General features: G+C 35.4%; 1 protein-coding gene across 1 annotated transcript in view; it reads left to right on the top strand.

The window, feature by feature from the left end:
- Window positions 1–21,816, top strand: part of LOC131573767 (synaptotagmin-1-like) — a 333,607-nt gene that overhangs the window by 115,183 nt on the left and 196,608 nt on the right. Inside the window, exon 3 of the mRNA XM_058827998.1 lies at window positions 4,268–4,329. The gene's annotated coding sequence lies outside the window, so the exon portion shown is untranslated. The remainder of the gene's footprint in view (window positions 1–4,267; window positions 4,330–21,816) is intronic.

Here is a 21,816-nt window from a genome sequence, read left to right as displayed (position 1 = left end):
TCCTTTGGGATTAGTGCTCACTGGGCTGGGGAAATTGCATATCAACCATTTCTCTGTATTCTAACCATACGGCTTGGTATTTGAATAGGAGGGTGTCCAAGAGAGACAACTCTGGGTTCATCAATAATTTACATTTTTTTTAGTTACAAACCTGGTATTTGGGATTCTGTTGCCATAGCGATCCATCTGGGCCTGAACGGGTAGTGTTTTAAGTGGTGGTTGTATAGAGATTCACAGGGCGTGCTTTAAATCCCTTCTGAAGTAATCCTCAGATCTGTTCTGTGACTTATTTGAGGTTTCGACAAAATCACTGTTACTCACAGTAAAAGTTGATGCTGAGCAAATTAAGCCCATAAAACAGTGGAATATACATATGATTAAGGACTGTAAGGTTCATAATGTATGACAATTTCTGTTTCAATATTTGAAACGATTAATAAATGCCCACAACTGCATTTTTTTTTCAAAATGCATTTAATTTGTTGCACATTATGCAACTGGAAATTATCCAGACTCTGTACTGGTTATTAGCTAATTTAAACTTCATAATCGAATGCTAGCCTCATTTTTCCAGATGTCAGTTCTATGTTTTACAGGATGTCAGTCTATTCATAATGGACTCCTCCACTTTCAATTAATCTGATTTTCTCTCATAAATAATTCTAAAGCAGAGAATAAAATTTGAAATACCCATTTTCACTTCTAAGACTACTGGGCTTGTGTTTTGAGGATGTGCTGCTAAATTCAGTAGGTTAAACAGCAGCTACTTTTTGTTTGAAGTTTTGTTTATATCTTTTCATTTTGCCACACAAAATTTCAAAACGGTTTATTCCAGACCTCCCAGATATGCCACATAAGTAGATGTCCTCAGGTCTGAAAGACAATCAAAAAAGCCAGCTCTATCAAAACCAAAACTCTCCTGAAACTCATTTCTAGAGCTTTTATTCCTTCATGACAAAAATGTCCAGTTGTGCTCTGGAACTGTCACTGAGTCATAATGATGATATATTAGCAGCTTTTTATTACTCCAGAGTACAGAGATTCAGTTTGCAAAATTGTTCCTCAGTGTTTGAAAGGAGAGAAGAATAATACTCAAATAACAGCCATATGCTCTACTAATGAGTGTTTAGCCCATAATCCTAAACAGATAGAAATTTTTTCTTCATGGAGTTTGTAAAAGATAACGTAGTTGTTCCTGGCTTCAAAGATAGTAATGGCATAAAGAAACTGTAGACGGCCTAAGATATCTTGAGAAATCTTTTAATTACCGTGAAACTTCCCTTTCATCTTTTGTACCACAGTTCACAACGAAAAGTGAAGCATCTAATAAAAGGGGCTTATTTTTGCCATGATTCTGGGATGCTAAAAATGTTCTTTGTCACCTGTAATAAATGTAAATCCTCTGTTTCTGTATGAGTTAAACACGAGCTGCCTGAGAAAATTGCAAGGAATCCCTTCCTTGCAGTGAAGTAGGGTTTCATTTCATAAGCATATGTGTATGTATAATCTTAAATTCAGTGTTGTTGACTGAACTGGTTTGATTTTAGAGCTCCAGTCCTGCCCCAGTTTAATGGGACTATTTCCATAATTGGTTACCATAAAGGTGACTGGGATCAGAGAGTTTAGAATTAATGAGAAAAGGCTTCATTTTGCTTACTTTTGCATATCTGTATGCTAACTGAAGTAAAAGTTGTAGATCATTTAAATGAGTACTTACCCTGAAATTAAATGCCTTAAAGTATCTTCTATCTATATTTAACATTTGTAAATATAGATTACACTTCAAAGGGATATTACAAGATGTATTCACATGTATCAAAATGTGTTTCTGTTGATATTTCCAATGGTTTCATTAGGAAACGTCTTCCCTTGCAAATATTATTGAAGTAAAAACGGAGCCTTGGAAGATACTAGTGCTATGACAGATGCTATTTGCAGCTCTGAAAATATAGTTGTCACTGCAGGGGATCTCCTGAACTGAAGACCCACAGGAATCTATAACCAAGGGTTATGAATTAATCTTCCAACACATCTGAGAAAAAAAATAGCCTGTGTTTATTAGTAAGTTATAGAAACACAGTTGAATTTCTTTTGTAATGTTTTAACCTTCCTCTAAAAATGCAAATCTTTCCAGTTTATTTATCTCCTGATATTTTAGCTCTTCAAATCCTTGCAAAGAGTGGTGGTATTTAGTTTCTCGGACAACTGTTACATTTTATTGGTTGGTTTTTACTTATTTACTCCAGATGTGCATTTTTCATATGTTTTGAAAACTCAGACTGTGAGCTTCAAAGGAGCATGCAGGCTGTCTCTCTTTGCACTTAATGCAGCACTGCACTTATTCATAGTTTCACCTAAATTTGCTTCTCTAGTGCAAACCTTTATTTTTATTTAGTTATTTACAATTAATACTATAGTAAACATTTATCTTTCCATTTTCTGTCGTTGCAGCAGAAGGAAGTAGTGAACCTCCTGAAAGGCTCAGTAATAAATATGACACAGCTTGACACAGACAGCTTAGAGAAACAGGGGAAGATTGAGATAGTGTACCACAGAGCAGGTGTGACTCTGGGTGTTAATTTCTCTAAGGCACTTGCAGCTACCTCTGCTCAAATGCAAGATATACACAGGGCCCTGCACCAAAGCCCTGGCTCTGAACCCCAGGAGACGATAGAGATTAGAGGTTCTTTTATTGAATCCTCTTTTTGAGTGTTTCTGAATTTCAAATGCCTCAGTTTGGGAAGACTTGACTTGACAGCAAGAGGCAGAGTTTTGGTTGAAGCCATTCAAGAGATATTGGAGTACAGTAGTTGAGATTAGGTCTGTCGTGGTCTGTTCCAGAACATTTTATACAGTTAATACAGAGCACCAAGCAAGGTAAGGCCTGCTAAGGCTATTGACTTGACTTGACATTTGATATGGGTTACATACTGTGGGAATGAAATTAGCTGTGTTTTACACCAGCATCTGAATTATTCTAAACCCTTTAGAGTAAGATTTCAAATCATTGTCCAGTTAACCTTGCATCGTTTTAAGTGTTCAGCTCCGCACTGACATCTGGGACAACAAAATGGGCTGCTTAGATAGAAGAGCTGATTCCTATGGTTCAAAAAAGTTTAAAACTTAATATCATCATAATATTAGATGCTACTGACTAATGTATTACATAGCCCTTGGCTCCAAACAGTTATCAATTGTTGCTTAACAGGTTCCTTCAGTAGACTTATATGCAGATATGAGTGATTTCTGGTATGTCATAAATACTGACAGAACAATACAGAAAGAAATATAATTTCTTACTAAAATAGAAGGGGAAATTAGATTTTATAATTAGTTATAGTTTGAGTCCTATATTATCTGAGTCATGAAAGATGGTTTGTTGATTAGAGTGAGATGGTGGATGGAATCATGATTTGCCTTTTTCAAAGACCAGTGTAAGTGTTGGTGTGCTATAGTGTGACAGTTTCAGATTAGCAAGTTTTCATTTTCTAGTTGATGTAAAAAATGCATTTGTCTATCTTAGCAACTATGTATTTGTCTCCATTTTTTAGCTGCATCCAAATTGGTCATCTTCACAATTAATGACTTCACAGGTTGATTGTGCTTGCCCTTTCACACCAATGTTGCCCTTATTGTAGCCCCTATTGCCCAGCAGTCCCAATTTTCTCCATTCTGTCAAGCAGTCTTTATTAATGAAAGTTGTTAATAGTAAAATCTGCAAAAGCAGTATGCTGTGTTCCATCAAATCCTGCCTTAAAACTCACCTCTGTTGTGATGCTTGTAAACTGGTCAAGAAAGGCTAAGCAGCTGGTGTGCTGTGTTCAGTTCTCACCGTACAAGTTTCCTGTATGAAACAGAAGGAGTTAGGCATCAAACACCCCTCTGCAGCATGTTCCACTCTCCTCCAAAAGTGGTGAGTGAGGCTGTGGCTGTCTTAGGAGACATATGTTCTTTCTTCCTTGACTCCTCAGTCTAATGGGTAATTCAGCCAGGATCTAATACACCACATTTTAGACAAGAGGATTGCCAGTCTCAGAAATGTGAAAGCCTGTCACCTTCCTGGAACTGGGGAGATCTGCAGGTGTCCAGATGAAATTAGGATGCCCAGAATTTAGTCTGAAGTTTCAAGGGAGATTTGTTCCCTGAACCTGTTGATTTCTCATCTCTGCTGCTATTTGAAAATGGCAAACTTCTCTAGCACAAATGAAACTAGATAGTTTCATTTAGATAGAAACATGATAAATGCATGTATTTGTTTTTCTTACAGAGGCGTGGAGTCCTGAATAAACAAAGAGAAGAGAGTTAAGCACACATTCTCTATTCTGAACAGTAAGTGACCAACTTACATACTTTAAACATGACTTGTACTTCCTTTTTAATTTTTTTTTTATTCTTTTGTATTTGCAGTTCTTCTAACAAATGTAAGAAATTAGTGCAGTGAACATTTCTGCCTTATATCCAACTTAGTTTTCATTTCACAGGGGTAGACTTTTATAAATCCTGCAATCTCAGATAGGACCAGGTAGTCCACACAAAGTGTCTTCATTGCTGCCCATACTGAGAATACTACATTGTTTATTTCAGTAAAAATACATTCCAGTAGAAACTGACACTACCAAGCTAAAAACAATATTATGCCAACATTTGCTCACACATGAAATTTTGCAGAAAAGCAGATTCATCACTGTAGTCAGATGGTGCTGTGTCAGTGTAGGAGCAAAAGACTTCTATGGGTTTGTGTTAACCACATAACCAGTGACTATTTGTTCCAAACTGCCCTGGTCATAGCTGTGCTGTTCACAGTCCAACCAATTGCAGAGCATGGCTGTGCTGGCCCTTGACAACTGCAGCATTATAAAACACCAAGAAATTAAGACCACTTGCTGAGACAAGAAAATGAGCCATGTTTGTGTTGTGGGTGATATTATTAACATTGTCCCTAGAAAAAAATCTTGGGCTGTTGATGAGGTACCAGTCATGACAAAGTAGGACACAGACACTGCCTTCACTGCCAATCCAAAGTAATGTGCCCTGGGAAGTGCAGCTGATTCTACGGGTGTACCACGTTACTGGGTATTTAACAGGTGACAATATCTTCTGAGAAGCAGAGCAGGTGGTCTTGTGTTAGCACATTTCTATTAACAGTTCCAACAAAACAGTTCCTCTGTGCTAGGTGCCAGTAGAACCTGCCTTTTTTGTGGTGGATAATTGTGGACGGTAAGTAATGCGCAGAGAATATGTGTTCTTTAGCACCATTCTGCTTTTAAAATATACATTTGGCAGTACAAGTTAAGGAGTTTTACTGTTGTATATGAAATCCCTATTCATTTAGCCAAACAGGCATATGGAACAGGCTAGTTTTGAATGCAAATAAATCTTGAATATATCTTGAGAAGTAATAAAATAATACTCCTTGTTGGGAAAGAATGTGTGTAAATCTTAATAGCAAAAAAAATTACCCATTATATCTCTGGGCAGACAAGCTTGATGATGGACTTTAACAAGAAAAGAAATGTGTGACATTTCCCAAATCCAAGGACAACACAATGCATGTTTGTGAACCTGCGTGGTTATTTGTACACTGTACTAAACTGTTACCTGTGGGCATCTTCTAGATACATAGTAAATGGCACATATGTACCAGAGAATTCTAGAAAACTTCTCAAAACTCCTATTTATCTATTCCTTTGATTTCTTTAATTTCTTCTATCAGTAATACTTTCCTTTAATTTTCTTTCCTCTGTGATTCCTGTGGTTTATATTCCCTACATCACACCATCCTATATATGATATATTTCCCTATATCACACCTCTTTTTACCCTTTATCTTTCCATTTTTTGCCACATAGTCAATCTGCTCGAACTTCATGTTTTCTGCTCGCATCTCCCACACAGGGCCATCTCCTCTTACTCTTGGCAGAGCTGCATTGCAGAATGTTTCTGATCTTGGGCAAGTTTTGAGCTTGCTATTTCTAGTATCAGATAGATACTCTGCAGACCAAGAGCCTTATTGCTGTTGTCAGCTCATAACACACAGAATAATGCCATATGCTTGTGTCTCAGGAATTCACAAAGGGTTGCAACATAGTGTAATATGGGTCAGGTATTGCAATTTTATTTGATGTGTGGAAAGATGCAGTGGAACTTTAGAAGTTGTTATTTAATGCATAGGATACCTTCAACCTAATCAATCATGCTTTACGTCCTCTGGATCTGAAGTTTTGGCAGCAGGTCACTGATAGTTACATGAATAAATGCTAGCAATTCCAAGCAATTTTTATAGTTCAACTGATATAGGTATACAAAAAGTCCACAAGTCATTACAGACATACTTGTAGAAAATAAATTTCACTACTGCAGACTTTAGAAGATCCCCCCAGTTGTGTTTCTGTGTCAAGTGGCCAGAACTCTCAGGCAGCTGTTTTCAGAATAACATGTATTTATTTGTGTATAGTGAGAAAAAATTAGTCAACTATTACTGGTACTCCTTCACATACGTATTCTCTCTCTTCTGCGGGCAGAGTATGTTGACAGGACCTTTTCATATTATTCATCAGTTAATTTTATCAGTCATGGTGTTATGATTATAAACTACAAATGATCTAACATATAATGAATATATAGTAACAAAAATGAAACTCTGCAGTGGTTATTTAACATTCATGATGTGAAATTTATTTAACACTCTCTTTGGAATATACATGGGAAATTAGAATAATAAAACAGAAATAAAATTACCCTTACCTCTCATCCATCATCAGTGAGAAGCAGTGTTACCAGCTTGATCAGGCTGTACATTCTCCCATGGAGGGAAGTTTGTGTATGGTATGTTTGGGCCTTCTAACAACACCCTTGAGAACTGTGTTACTCATATACTAAGTAACCAGTCATTCTTCTGACACTGTGATTGATAAATTGGAATTATGGAGTTGTTTCAGAATACCTTTTTCCCTTCAACTTCAATTAAAATCTAAAATTTAAAATATCTGTGAAAAAAAGATTGGATTCCCACATATAGAGAAAATAAAATTAAAATTTATATTGTTCTTATTTTAAAAGGATAAAATAAAAGTCACAATATATAGTATGTTTTGTGGGTTTTACATGTTCCCAACTTTATTTTAAGTGTAAGGGCCTTTGTCATTTGTCCTTGATACTGTGAAAGATTACAGGTATCCTTTATGGAGCAGGAAAAAAATCTTGCAACATGTGTTCAAAAAAAGATGTCCATTGTCCTCACATAGTCAGCAGCAATCAGATTTCATCTGCCACAAACTTTGGTTTATCAAAGAAGTGGCAAATAATTGGTGAATGGTTGATAACAGGTTGTTTATTACTCTTGTCTGACAAAGGCAAGTTCAGGTAATGTGATGTAAATTAGGAGATTGCACAAGCATAGTGCTAGTACAGGAGAGGGATGGCCAGAATCCAGACTCTGCTGTGAGCAGATCAGAGGAGGCTTGGCCTGCTGAAAATTATTGTACGGGAAGTTTGACTCCATTATGTGTTATTCATGTTAGACTTACTATTAGCTCATGAGTGTGCAACATTACCCTTGTTTGCCCTAATATCTATTTCAAAAGCTACTGTGTTTTATGTTTTACCATTTACCATATTATATCCAGAGGTATGTAATGTACCAGAGCTGAAGTAGCTAAATGAAAGGTTTTTTGGTTTTGGAAGGGTCATTTTGTAAAAGTTGAATTTATGAGTATTCAAAAAGAAATGAGCCTGTAGTTCCTGAATATTCTGTACTAACCACAATAACCTTCCCTTACATTATTATTTCAGTTTTTCATGCATTATAGTAAGCTAGAGGCAGCATAGAAGTGCCTGCCCTCATTCCTTGTTTTTTTTGCCATTTTGTCACAGGTTTTGTCATTGCAAATTAAAATTAATGTGCATATACTTCAGGCTTGGACAAAATTGTTCATTGTAGTGTTTGTACTACCTTAAGTCTTTAATGAGGTCTTCCCTTAAATTAGTTTCACTCTTTTTTTTCCCCTCACATAGTGAAAGTATGAACTTCTGGTAAATTATATAGTAGTGTTTGCATAATGTAAAGGTTGTTTATGTTGCCTGTCTTTTGGTTATCATGTCAAGACTATTCAGAGGAGTCTATTGTCTATGGCTTACATGCTTACAAAATCCTGTGCCTCAAAACTTCATTTTTCTTTTTATCATTCCTATATTACAGACACCGCTTTGTGCTTTTTAATGTGACATCTCTGACATGGATTTAGATTCTGTACTGCTTTGAGGTATGCTAGTTATGCAGCCTGATTTTGCAAAATGGCTCTGTATTTGTAGCTCCCTGGGGCTTCAGTTTAGTTGTCATCTATCATTTTAGCACCGTGATTGATTAGTCTCTACTATTTAATTTATCTGCTGCAGCTTCTAAGCTTTTTCTTTAATTGGTAAACACATGCTTTTCTAGACACATTTTCAAATTATGTGTTTTCCAAGTGCCCAGAAGTCATGTAATCATATTTTTCTCAGCTAGGAATTTAACCATTTGAGCCATTTAATGGTTTCAATAAATATTGGCTGGTATTTTTGTCTATTACTTGGAAATTTTGAACTGGAAATCTGTTACATGTTCCATTTTTCAAAGTTATTGTATATTGAATATATATTTATTCTGAAATACTACTGTATTTACCAGCTTTTTTTTCATCCACTGAAAAACATTACAAGAAATCAGCATCTTTCTTAAGTGTAGGAGCCAAATGCCTGGGCTGCTGCTGTGGTAGTAGATTTTAACCACCTTTTCACATTAGGCTTCAAAAGCAAAATATTAATTAGCGTAATTTGCTTGTTGGAATTCCATAAGCCAGCTTCAGTCAGGAAGGTTGACATGCTTATTCTCCTCTGTTGTATACTGTGTTCCTGTTCTTTGCTATTTTTAAACATCACATTGAATATCAACTTGGCTATGTTTTTAAATCAGAATCTTTCATAGAAATGTCATTTCCATTTAAAAGAAGGGTTGGTTTTTGGTGTTAAGTTGCACAATGTGTAAACATTTCAGCAGTTCTATACAATTACTGAGGCAACTTTCAAGAAGCTACTATAATGAATTACATCTATGATCCACATATCAAAGAAATTATAATGTTATATTTTGTTTGCTACTGCAGTTTTTATTATGGCTGTGTATTTTTGAATGGAGATGTTGATAATTGGTTTAGGGTTTTGTTTTTTCTTTACTTTTAGTTACTGTCTAATACTTGTGATTAAAATCTCTCAATAAGAAGAATTATATTGTGTCATCATAATGCAGCTTTGCTGACGTTGGTAACTGCTATTGTAGTCTCTAAATACAATCAAAGTCATATCTCTAAATACAATCAAACAAAATTAGTAGACATCTGCAGCAGTGCATGCTTTTTGGGGGTAAATTGATGTTCTTTTTTTTTTTTTTTTTTTTTTTTTTTTTGTTGTGCTAGCAAGCTTTAATCAGTATTTCCATTTTGTTTCTAATTCTAATCTCATTGCACTTTCAAAGACTACCAGGTTAGCTTCAGGTATGTACCTTAGGCATTTGTGGTAGGTCACTTCCAGCCCAAATTTTCTTCGAGTCTTGGAGATAGCCTGTTGTGTCAGTGCACTTGTCGTGACTTACACTTTGATTAGGAAATAAGAGGATAGATTTTTTTGTCAACTTTGCCATTTTGCATTTATGGTACATGAAGCTTAACTGAAGAAATAACTAATATGGTACAAGTGATTATGAAACATACAGGTTAAGATGACTCCCCTGTATGGAGTTGGTGATCACTAAGGGACATTATTTGGCAGTTTTGGATCCTCTCAAAGTATGACTTTTCTATTCAATGATGATTTTTTTTTTCTTCTTTAAAGTTTCATACTATAAATCTTACTTTGAAGACATATAAGTCATAAGCATCTCATTTTGACACCTTTCCTTATGTATATGAAACTCATTCAAGGGTTTATTCAGAAATGAGAAAAGACACGTCTTAGACCTATTTACAATAAGTTACTGTTTACAATAAGTTAAAATATTGACAGCATTTATCTGTGAAAATGGGAAGGAAATAGGAAATTCGGTTACTTTTCCATGTAAACGGAAACATTTTGCAAAAGCATTAGCATATAAAAATATTTTTTCTGATGTCAGTCTTCCATGTTTATATTAATATCTGAAGTACATGAAATGGGCACAGTAGAACTTTCCTTGCAGTAAACAACTTTGAAAACACAAAATTAAAAAATTAATATTTTATTTAATATTTGGAAAGCACAATTCCTTGGAATAGGATTTTTGGGTGGGAGGATATCCATTGGAACTGCTAAAAATTAGGAACTATTAGGAATGCTCTGGAACATGTCAAATATATCAGCAATGTGTCTGCAGTGTGCTGCTGCTATACTTCCAGTTTTGCTCTGCAAGCTGAAGAGGCAAAGACATGGTTTTGTTGTGAGAGGAGCCTCTGCACGTTGGCTCTGAGAGCAATATTGATTGAAGTCTTTCATTCTAGTGACCCTTGTAGCTGTGCTAATAAATGGAACAGTATTTTGAGCTGAGGGCACAAGTTTTTGAACATGCTGTTGATAAAGTACATAACATTAGGCCATCTTACCAGTTTCACCAATTACAAAGCTGTAACTTTTCAGTTATTAAAAATGCTGAGATTCTGTTTTTCCATGAGCCATGTACTTGGGAGTTTTTCTTGTTACTGTTCAATTTCTATGACTACTTTAGTACCTCCAAAATCTTTAGGTTTAGAAGTGTATTTTTTATTGAAAGGTGATATTTTCACTCAGTTGCATGGATCCAGGGGCTGAAGCTTCAAAAGATAACTCCCAAACATTTATTGCAAAGTCTGGGGATGCTGTGTAAAATGCATGATAGCCTGGAGGTCTCTGCTAGTACTAAGCAGAGGTACACTTTGATCTTTCACGTAATAGGTCTCCCAATACCTTTTCATTTCTAACAGAAATAGTGCCTAGGCTGCTTTTATACCATAAGCCTGTTTCACTCATCCTTAAAAGTTGTGATGCCAAGTAAGAACATTGGTTTTAGGGAGAAGGATGAGAAAAATGGAATAAGATGTCATTTAGACTGTGCAACTTTAACTATTTTTGATGGTATTTGCTCTTAGAATCATGTCTCAGTGGTTGAATCTTTAGTTTAAATGAAATTATTAAAATGGACAGGGTTTATTTAAAATCTCATTTTAGTTTAGGGATAAGAATGTTTAAGACTTCAAACTGCATTAAACAATTGGTTAAAAAACCACTAGCTATCAAACTTTTAGTAGTTTTTCCTGAAGGTAACAGGGATTCAATTTGGAGAGTTACAGTCTATTGGACAAATATACCAAATATATAGATAGGTTTTAAAATGGGTGTCACATTAAACTTTATAATTTTGTTCTTAGACATTTCCTAAAGAGAATAGAATCAGTATCATTGATACTGAAATTTTCAAAAGATCTGTTAGTAGATGTAAATGATTTGCTTAAACCCTCTCGAGTAGCTTTCCTTTTCAAGATTGATATGGTGGAACACAGTAACTTTCCAAGGGGGATGGAATTCACTTTAGTGGTGAAATTCATAGTATTGTTACTGGTGTGAAAAGAATAAGCTCATACCATCTCAGTATTGCAAAGACCTTGAAGAACTACAAAACTATGTACTGCTGTTGCTTATCTTTCTCTTTCAGACTCTGAGATTGTTCTGAATATTGATTTGTCCATCAGTTCAAGCTTCTTAGAAGGTGCCACTGTGTTTGAGAAGTCTGTTCATTAGTACTTACTAATGCATGTTTGATGCACGTTAAAAGAAATTGAGATTATATCTGCTGTTAAGTAACTGCCTTAAAAAAAACATTGTCTTACTTGGCAGTTCCTAATCTTGAAAATACCTGTGTAAGACTATGAATAAGTCCTACAGACATCAAGTAGTTTTTCTTGCTGCCATTTTTTACCAATAAAAGCTCTCCCTGTCTCCCTTATTCATTCTCCTGGAAAAAAAACCAGCAGCCTTTACAAGCCTGAATAATGAGATGGGGCTTAGGAAAACTCTGGTGTAATTATACTAATCTGCTACTTACTGCTATAGCATATAGCCCTATACTGGTTCTGTTTCTGAGTCTTCTTTCTCCATCCTTTATACATATTTCCATTTTTCTCCCTTTACTGTTTTCTTATTGGCAGCTCTACCTAAGTCATATTGTCACAGAATGGTTTGGATTGGAAGTGACTTTGAAACCATCTAGTTTCGACCTTCCTGTCATGGACAGAGACACCTTCCCCTGGATCAGGTTTCTCTAAAGCCCCATCCAACCTGACCATGAACACTTGGAGGGATGGGGCCCCCACAGTCTCTCTGGGCAATTTGTTCCAGTGCCTCACCATCCTCACAATGAAGAATCTTTCTAGCTGTACTCCGGATTTGCTTACTAAATCTTAGTTTCTCTTCTAGAGCTACTTCGATGATACTCTTCTGAGAAAGATCCCTTATTACTCAGTGTCATCTAATTTGTTTTCAAGTAGTTCCCATAGTTCTTGATCTTCTTCTTGATAATAGGGATTTTAAAAAAATAACAATAGGGATAAAATACAACTTACATCTGCTGAAGTATTGTAACTAGGTTGTGATTGAGTTTGCAAAGAGGGGCTCAAGCTGGGATGGTGCCCATTTATGTGATCAGAAATATGTCTAGACATAAAGCAATGTTTTTTATGTGTACACTCCTTCCTCACCATGCCCAGATATTTTAATGTTTAACAGTGAATGAACATGAGGTTCATATTTTTTCCCTCTGTAAACATTTGTTTCTTTAACATAAGCTGCGAGCAATTTGAGCATCCCTTTATCCCAGTCAGCAAATTGTCTTTATTGCTTTGCTCCTACTTCTTCTTTCTTCTCTACCTGGTGTGAGTATGGGACTATAATGTTACATTGCTTCAGACAGAAGACAGTAAATTTGCTTATAATTGATATATCAATACATTATCTTTATGCCCTTTTTTGGTTGTTAAACCCTTAGCTTTAGCATATTCTACTTTCTCCAAATTATCTGCCTTTAGCACACAATGTCTGATTTGTTTGAAGAGCTTCTGATTTCTGCTGATTAGATATTTTACTCAAAGCACCAAAGAAACCCATGTTTGTGTGACTTTTCTTCTTGGATGCACATGTGCGTGTTCTCTTGCTTTTTCTCTATCTCTCGCTTTTTTCCTGTGCTTTGCTGGAACATTATGTCCTCAGTTGTCAAATTGCTTTCTCTCAGATAAAATTCCAAAGCTAAATTGAAAGAAATCAACCCAGAAACTCTGGCAGATGATTAATGTCTAGAGTGAAACTGAATTTTGTGTCTTAAATGAAAAAATGTGTATTATTAAAAAAGTATGGTATTAGGCTAGTGAAAAGGAATCTCTAATACTTGGTATATAAAAAAGGAGATATGATAAGATTATGAAACCTTGAGGGGTTATTTGAATCATCAACTTGTTTCTGGAGAGAAAATAAAGCTCTGTTTTATTAATCCTAATTGTCCTTTTATTTGTTGCAATATATTATATCAGGTTTACAGCATCTCTTCAGCATTAGCTTCCCAGGAACAGCATTACTAAAGTGCAACTATCAGCCAACTGAATGCTACAGATACAACCTGAAAATAAATATGGATAATTAAGCAAGGTGTTGTTTTTCAGAAACAGCACATCCACTTCTGTGTAGCATCAAGAGGAGAGTTTAAAATTGTGTACAGGGTTCAGTAAACTGCCGAACAATATATTTACTAATAAACTGTTTGGTTTTGTGAGTTAATTGATAGGTAAGCAAAAGAGCTTTAAAGAGGCAGATCATGCATTATAGACTGTTATGAATTACGTGGTAGGAGGGAAGGAGTTAACATTAGAACTGTATGACACCTGTGAGTCATTGCTACTTAAAAACATCATGGTTATCAAAATGCATTGAATTCTTCTCTCAGGAAGAAGAAGTTGATTGAAACATGGGTAAAGGCATTTCCATGACACTTGACACCACTGTGTTGCCACCCTTAATTTGTGGCTTTCAGGAGGTCAATCATGACCAGCCATACATGACTGTTTAGCTTTGCCTGTAACTAGATGTATATTCTGCTTGCCATAACATTGCTTCATTAGGTTTTTAGCTTAGGAGTACAATATATAGGGTGTCTCAACTTCTTTAGCAGAAGTTATGACAGGGTAGGTAGGTTACAATTCAGGTAACATCTTGGAACTCATAGATTTAGAAGACTGGAGCTGTATCAGTTGATTATATACTATGGTGCAACCTGTCTTATGAAAGGTATCTCAATCTGGGGATTTGGAAATTCTCTTAGGGAGATAATGTTTATATGTAAGTATTCTTGAAGTAATTGAAGTATAGTTAGTACTTCTCTTGGGAAAAAGCAGAAGGAGAACCCTCGGTTTCGGGCACAATTTTTGGTGTCACAAACAATCAAACACTCAACTGATCCAACAGAAAAATACCAAAATTAGAAAACAGGGACAGTCAGAATGTTTCTAAATAGAAGCATTCATCAGCTCTCACACTGCTGACTTTTTAAGTTCAGTTATCATGTTTGGACTTGGTGTGGTGCCAGTAAAAAGGATTTGCTCATTTATTTTCAAGCAATCAGAATATTTTTTAGGCCACATGTAGAAATAGTTAGAAAATACAGCAGGCTGACTGGATAAGAAAGGATGAATTAGGTACTTGCAGTGGTAATACAAAAGAGGAAAGATGAAAGTTCACAGTTATTTAGATTTAAAAGTAATCTCCATATGAACTGCATTTGCTTAAGATACTTAATATATGTATTATTACTTCTTACTTCTCTGATTAAGTGAAGCTTACTCAGTCACCTAGAAGTTGATGTGACTTGTACCATTGATTTATCTCAGAAAAGGCAAGAGACTCAATTTAAGAAATAAGGATGAGCATGGTGGTGTTCTTTGGCAAGTTAAGAGGTCATAGTATATGTAGGAAAAGAATATGGCCAAGAATGACATTAAGGCTGAATATTTAATTATATGTTTGTTTGTTTACATCCGAAAGATGTAAAAAAGGTGTAGTGAAAAAGTTATTTGCTGGTGTGTTAGCTATATTGGTAAAGCAGAGAAATGCCAACTCAGAGCTAGAAGAATGAAGCTACAAGTTTTGTCAAAATACTGGTGAGCTGTCTAGATACCCCGCTGAAAAATTGCCACTAGTTACCTTTCTTGTTGTTGCCTTGACCTTAGTATATTTTCTGTTGAGCTTCTGTCATTTTCATCCAAAATATGACTACCCATTCAGAAAGCTTTACATTTTTCTTCTAGACTGTGCCTGGTTAAAAAAATTGGAAATATTTGGCAGTGACAAATGTCTGATCTGTAGGCAACAGTAACTGTAGTCTGAAATGGTGTTGAATGCTGCCCCATGTGTTTTCACAGTTAGGTGTCTGTGGTTTATACTGATGCTAGCTCACAGACTAAATGATGTCAAGTGTGTTTTGGATGTATAGATTTTGTACACGGCTAACAAACAGCTCAAATTCAGTTGGGTTTTAGCAAAACTTATAGTGGTACATGCACATCTCCCAGTTTAAGTACTTGTCTGGTAGAAGAAGCAGCTTGACTATGTAAGAAAGTGTATGTATTTCTGTGGGTTAAGGCTTGACTTTCTATTTATTTTAGAGAATAAATAAAAGTACCTTTTCCTTGGTGAGAACAATCTTTTGTCCCTCTTAAGGCTTTTTGATAAGAGCTTATCCATGACTTGGTTCCCTTGTCATTTTCTGATGCTGTTGGGGGAGTGTTGCTTCTCTGCTGTGTGACATTTATGGACGCTTGCTTTTTTCTTTTTTTTGCACTGGAACAGTAGGTTGCAGTACAAGACTTTGCTCAAGAAATCTGCAGTTGCTTTGGTAATGGTTGAAGTTTAATATATCAATACTGCTAATTGTTTTATCACCTTATAAGAGGATCACAAATAAAATACTGTTCAGTCTTTATACAATTCACAAGAGTTTACATATTTACTGTAAAGTTAACATGTCCTCTGCTCTGATTCACTCACTTTCCATGACCATGTATCCCTAGTGCCCTACTAAGTCATATAAATAAGGTAGTCTTCACATTAGCAGTTCTAAAAGTTAATAATTTACAAAAACATACAGAAGTGGCAAATGCTTTGAGTGGTGCTCTAGCTATACGTCTCTTGTGTGGAGAAGTATCTGGTAGATGCTGTGCTGTTAAAACAGTGGGATTTGTGACAAGGAAGTAATCCTATGCAGGATATACTTGCTGGCACAGTTTACAGTGCACTGGAAAAAATTCTGTTTGATGGAGAAAAAAATTTGTGAGAAACATTAAAACTCTATTCACTTCTCACAAAACTAATTTTCAAAGAGAAGTCTTTTCTCTCCTTCAGTAGAAAATCTAGCACATTTCTACTGTAGTTAATTGTTGGTGCATGGTAGGATGTGATTTCTACTTGGTAAACCTTGCTAATAAAATGAGTCAGTTCTAAAGGATCTTTCTTCTATTATGGTGTGTGTGGCTTTTCCTCTGTGGTTGCTTTGGTGCTTTTTTCCCCCTGCTTTTTTGCTCTTCCTTCATGTTGTGCATCTTACTATTTATGTCTTCACATTTAGTGTTTGTTTATTGTGTTTGGATGTGCAGGTATACCAAGTATTTGTTGGTAAGTAACACTTTGTCTAAGCTTATGTCTTGAAACTTGTCATCTTGAAAGTAGGTACCGAAACAGAAGACCCAGTACTTCAAGAGAGTTGTCTTTCCCTTTGTCAGTCACCACTGTAAGATGGGCAGCTGCCAAAGCTGTCACACACAGAGCAGGAAGTCAGATAACCTGGTATAGTCTATTTGTGTTCAGCTGTGCACTCTTATTCCACTTTGGCGATTTGTCTTCATGCCTGGATGTGGAAACTCAGCCTTTTCTCCAGTGCATGCAGTGAGCAGCCCTTGCTGTCAGGACAAGCAACCACTTCACCCCCAGGTTACAGAATGCTACTTTTCAAACTAACAGCTGGGTGTTACTTAAGGTATATCTACAATAGGTGGCCCTTCCCCAGGGACTGAGCCTATCCAGTTCAAACCACTGTGTGATGCCTTTGAAATATAATTGCTAAAATGGCACCCATTTATTCCAGTAGACCTGTAAGTACACAGGTAGATTTTTTTAGCTGTTTAATTAAAGATGCATATCTGAGGTAACCTAGCAAAAGGTTAAATTTTAGTTTGCCAAATCAACTCCCTGTAGTTCACCATTCTGTCAGTTGCTGACAATTATTAAATATTTGATTCCTTTAAGCCTTATTTCTCTGTGTGAATGATTTAGATATTTATAATTAAGGAAGAAAAGATTAATTAATTTCCATTACTTCAGTGATATCTGTTTGGACTTTCCAGGTCATAGTGCAGCTTAATCAACAACATGGATATGTGAAACTTTGAATTTTCTCCCAGTGTGATGTTTTAGCTGCTGACTATGAGAATCAAAAAAGGTATCATTTTTTCCCATACAAAGGAGCTAAATTCTGTAATTCTGTGGTATTCTACAAGTGACTAAGTTGTGGGTTTATTTTTTAAATTTATAAGTATTTTTTTTAAAGTCTGTTTTTTGTAGGACATGGTCAGAGTCTCTTGAAATTGCGATACATAAAAGGGACTGAATTATGGTCTTTAATAGGAGTGAGAATAACATGTAATAGCCCTTATATCAAAAGTCACTATGTAAATCAGTTGTATTCTGGACTGTATATAATTATCCCAGTTACAGTGAGGGTAACAGGCAGCTGTGAAAACAATCAATTCTTATTGTCTGTGCTGTTATTTTCCATTCCACAGTACAAGTTAAATTCACTCTTTAGACCTAAATTAATATTTTATGTCAAAGCTTGAGGAACAAAAAAGGGCTTCTGGGGGGGAAGCAGTGAAGTTTATATGTATAATGGAGAGCTGCACTAAAAAAGACATTTTGGTTAATGCTGGTTCCCATGGTTACTTGCAAATAATTATGCAGTTTTTAAAACACAAAACTCTTTTTGTGATCTTACTTCCAGGCAGATAAGTGCCCAGCAGTTAGTTATAATTAGCTATATAAGAAGTAAATTGTTAAGCTTTGATCTTTGAAATTAATCTTAGCTTACATATGTTACACCTCTACACACTGCATTTTTATTGGCTTCGCTAAGGTTAGATTTCCAGGTTAGGTAGTTCTGTCTGGTTTGAATAATACCGGGTCGATATCTTACTTTGTTATTACCTCCACAACTTTTACAGTTGGCGATGAATGTCTTTAAAGAAAATTTATTCTTTTCTAAAACAGTATTTATTCTACATTTAAGAGTTCTGGTCTTTTAGGGCTTTTTTTTTTTTTTTTAATTATGTACCTAATTTTATTAAAACCATTCCAGTCTGGGAAACAACAATGATGAAAATGCATCTTTCTGTGAAACTTGGTCATAAGAGACCACAGTTCTATTGCACTTCATTAATAACAAATAGAAGTTTGTCTTATTAATAATAGTAGTAATATGATTATGATATTTGTAATACCACATTAGCATGATGTGAAAAATAAACAGATTAGGCTGACATGCCCAAATTTTTCTGAATTAACAAACATGCTGCCAGTTTTGCCTTCCTAAGTCCCCTACAGTTCATGTCATTGCAGAATGAGGAAAGCACAGAGATAGTTAGAGCTCACACTGATCACAATTCTGGACTTCTGTAGTGAAAAGATTTTGACACTTACGTATGAAGAATTTTCAGATGATTCTTGCTGTTTAATATGTGTGAAATCTTTCCATGTTTGCAGCATTATTGTTATGATATGTAAGAAACAGTCACAAGAGAAGTCATCTCACGTCAGCTGCACTGGTTTCCTGTTTGGTCTTGTCATTTTTCTACAAAGTGTTTTGGTACTGGAACAATAAATCAAAGATTTTGTAATTAATACATGATAATATATTCTATTTGATCATTTTAATGTAATTCCATTTCTAAAGTATAAGCTCTTGATTTCTAATTAGATTAACTACTTTTTTCTCTTTCAGCTTAACACAGAGATGTAATTTATTGCATATCACTTCCATTATTTCATTTTCTAATTTGAAGTCTTAGCATCTTAGTTTCTCATACCCTGAGTTGTGATGATCTTTTTAGGATGATGATAAATCATAAAACAATGAGGATGAGAAAATACTACTTGGTCACCATACTTGTTCCTCATTTTGCACACTGAGAGGGAGGCTGGTATCATATCAGCAGGTGTCTGGCAGAGGAAGAGAAACATTTTGATTGACACCAAAGCCTTAGAATCACAAAATCGTCCATTTTGGAAGGAACTTTGAGAGTTCTTCCAGCCAGGCTTCCTGCTCAAAGCAGGATCAGCATTTGAGTTTAGACCAGATTACTTGGCACTATCTCCAGGCAAGTCTTGAAAGTCTCCAAAGATGAAATTTCTGCAACTCTCTTGGGCAAGCTGCTTAATTATCCTGCTGTGGAAGTGTTTTGTTTTCACATTCCATTTTCACCTCCGAGTTTCAATTTATCATTTTCTCTTGTTCTCCCACAGAACACTTTACATATAAATAAAAATCATTGTGATCCATAAATACAGGTTACTTAAATTAGTATTACACGCAATTGGAATAGCAAAACAGTTTGTCATGTCATGTTTTCACCTGAATACGTATACAAAAAGTATAAATAGAAGTATATATTGTATAAAATTAAAACCAGCTTTTAAGGCAAAATCCAGGAATTTTCTCATGATAAAACTTTCAAGGATGGTGTTTTAATGTTAAATTTTCCATATTTAATTTTAAAATCTCTTGTTTTAGGCCAGTTTTATCAAGGTCAGTGTAATTTCACAAAAACATGCTTTTTCCATCTCCAGTGGAAGAGTTCTCTGGCCAAATGTGCACAAACAGATTCTCAAAATGATGCTTCTCTTATGGCTTTTCAGAGCTGCTGTTTTATGAGATCACAACATCTGGGCTGTATTAAGAAAAATATATTTGGATTTGCTATACAAGCAAAAGGAAACTTCTTTATCACCAATAGATCTTTTATCCTTTATCAGTCTGGAAAGCTTCCAGTTTGAAACTCTGGATAAACAGATGTAAAGCTTATCTGGATTTTAGTCTTATTAATGAACTTGAAAGGGGATTAAAGGCATTGCTATCCTGTCAGTTCTTCAAGTAGGGAATAATAGGAGTGACCACACAGCTAAGTAGCATGAGTTTGAGGGGGGTTTGCCATACTTTCTTCACCAAAAGTCATAATTTGTTGTGCATTTCTGTTACTAGAAGTAGCTAGTTCTTGACTAAGTCTTAAATTAAAAAAGCCAAATAAGATTCCTTCCTAAAAAAAAATCACTCTCCTCTCCCTATTCTTTATTTTTCTATTTTTTCTGTGTGCTCTTCACACCAAGTTTTCACTGAGGAATCTATTCCCTTTTAAGTTTTCACTTAATGGGCTTACCCATTTGCACTTCTATCTTATTTCTATGCTCAGTGTTTTCTTCTCCCATTCGTTCTTGGTTCCAGTTTCTTATTGCCATTTCCCCTCTCTAGTCACATTTCAGCTACAACTTGAGATAGCAGCTTACCCATTTTGCCCCTGAAGATCTTATGAGCTTAATTTTTCATGAGCCTAAAAACTAGCTTGCAGAATTCCACAGAACTTGCTCAGAAAAATATTGGGGTGTGGAAGGCTGAAACTGCCAAACCAGTGTGGGTATACGAAATTACACTACAGTAGACAAAAGAACCATACTCTAGAATCCTTGTTGATTGACAACTTCTTGTCAAACTGAAGCTGAAATGAAATTGAATTTGTCACCTCAATTCCCTTGTAAAAGCTACTGCATTTTTAAAGCACAGACTTTGTTCAGCTAACTAGTTGCTCCCTTGTAAGTGCTTGATGTTCATTCTGTATGTAATTTCTTGCTGTTTTTTCCTTGGAAACAAGAGTATTTCACTGTGGTTGGTTTCCTCTAGGTTTTTCAATGGAACATAATTCCTCTCTTGCATGTATCAGGAAGGCCCAAGCAAGGTGGCAACTCGCTTATTCAAGTTTGCAGACTAAAACCAATTCAGTTTCAAAAGATTCATGAAGAAACACAATTTTCTTTGAGTGCTTGTTATTTGTTATGAAGCTGTTTGGATTGAAATTATGCATAGACAAATTAAATGTTTACAGTGAGCTAATGGGTTACAAATAAATACATTTTTAATGGCTTGAAAAACCTAGTCTTCAGCTTATTATCCATGTGTCAGAATAAATGAAATAGAAATTTGATGCAATGACTACTTCAGGTGAGAAAACGCATATAGCAGCCTCCAGAATAATCTGAAAGCCTGAGTTCAGTATTGTCTAAAAACAGTGCAAGTGAAATCTGTGCTGTCATAACTTATTTCATTGTGAATTAGTGTTGCTCTTCATATATGAGTAGCAGAGAAGTAGAATGGAAGGTTAGTGAATATATAATGAGTATGAAAAGGTCACCTGTACAGACAAGAAATTATTTTATTTACAAAACACGCTTTGTGTTGCTGGATTTTTAAATATCTATCAAGAATTTTGCAACAAATTAGAAACAGGAGATGATGGGTCTGGGTCAAACATATCATAGCAGACTGCATTATCAAGTAATGTTCTACAGATGATTCCTAGTTTTACAATGTCATCATATTATGTTTCATTATTCGTGTTGTATCCAACAAGTAATGCAGGGACAGCTGTGCTTTTGACATAGGAAACAAAACACATATTCAGTCCTGTGCAAAAAATAAGAAAA

The sequence above is a fragment of the Poecile atricapillus genome, chromosome Z (genome assembly GCF_030490865.1).
Source record: "Poecile atricapillus isolate bPoeAtr1 chromosome Z, bPoeAtr1.hap1, whole genome shotgun sequence".
NCBI classification, from domain to species: Eukaryota; Metazoa; Chordata; class Aves; order Passeriformes; family Paridae; genus Poecile; species Poecile atricapillus.
The sequence above is the reverse complement of the archived record's forward strand: the minus strand, read 5'-3'. Positions and strand labels throughout refer to the sequence as shown.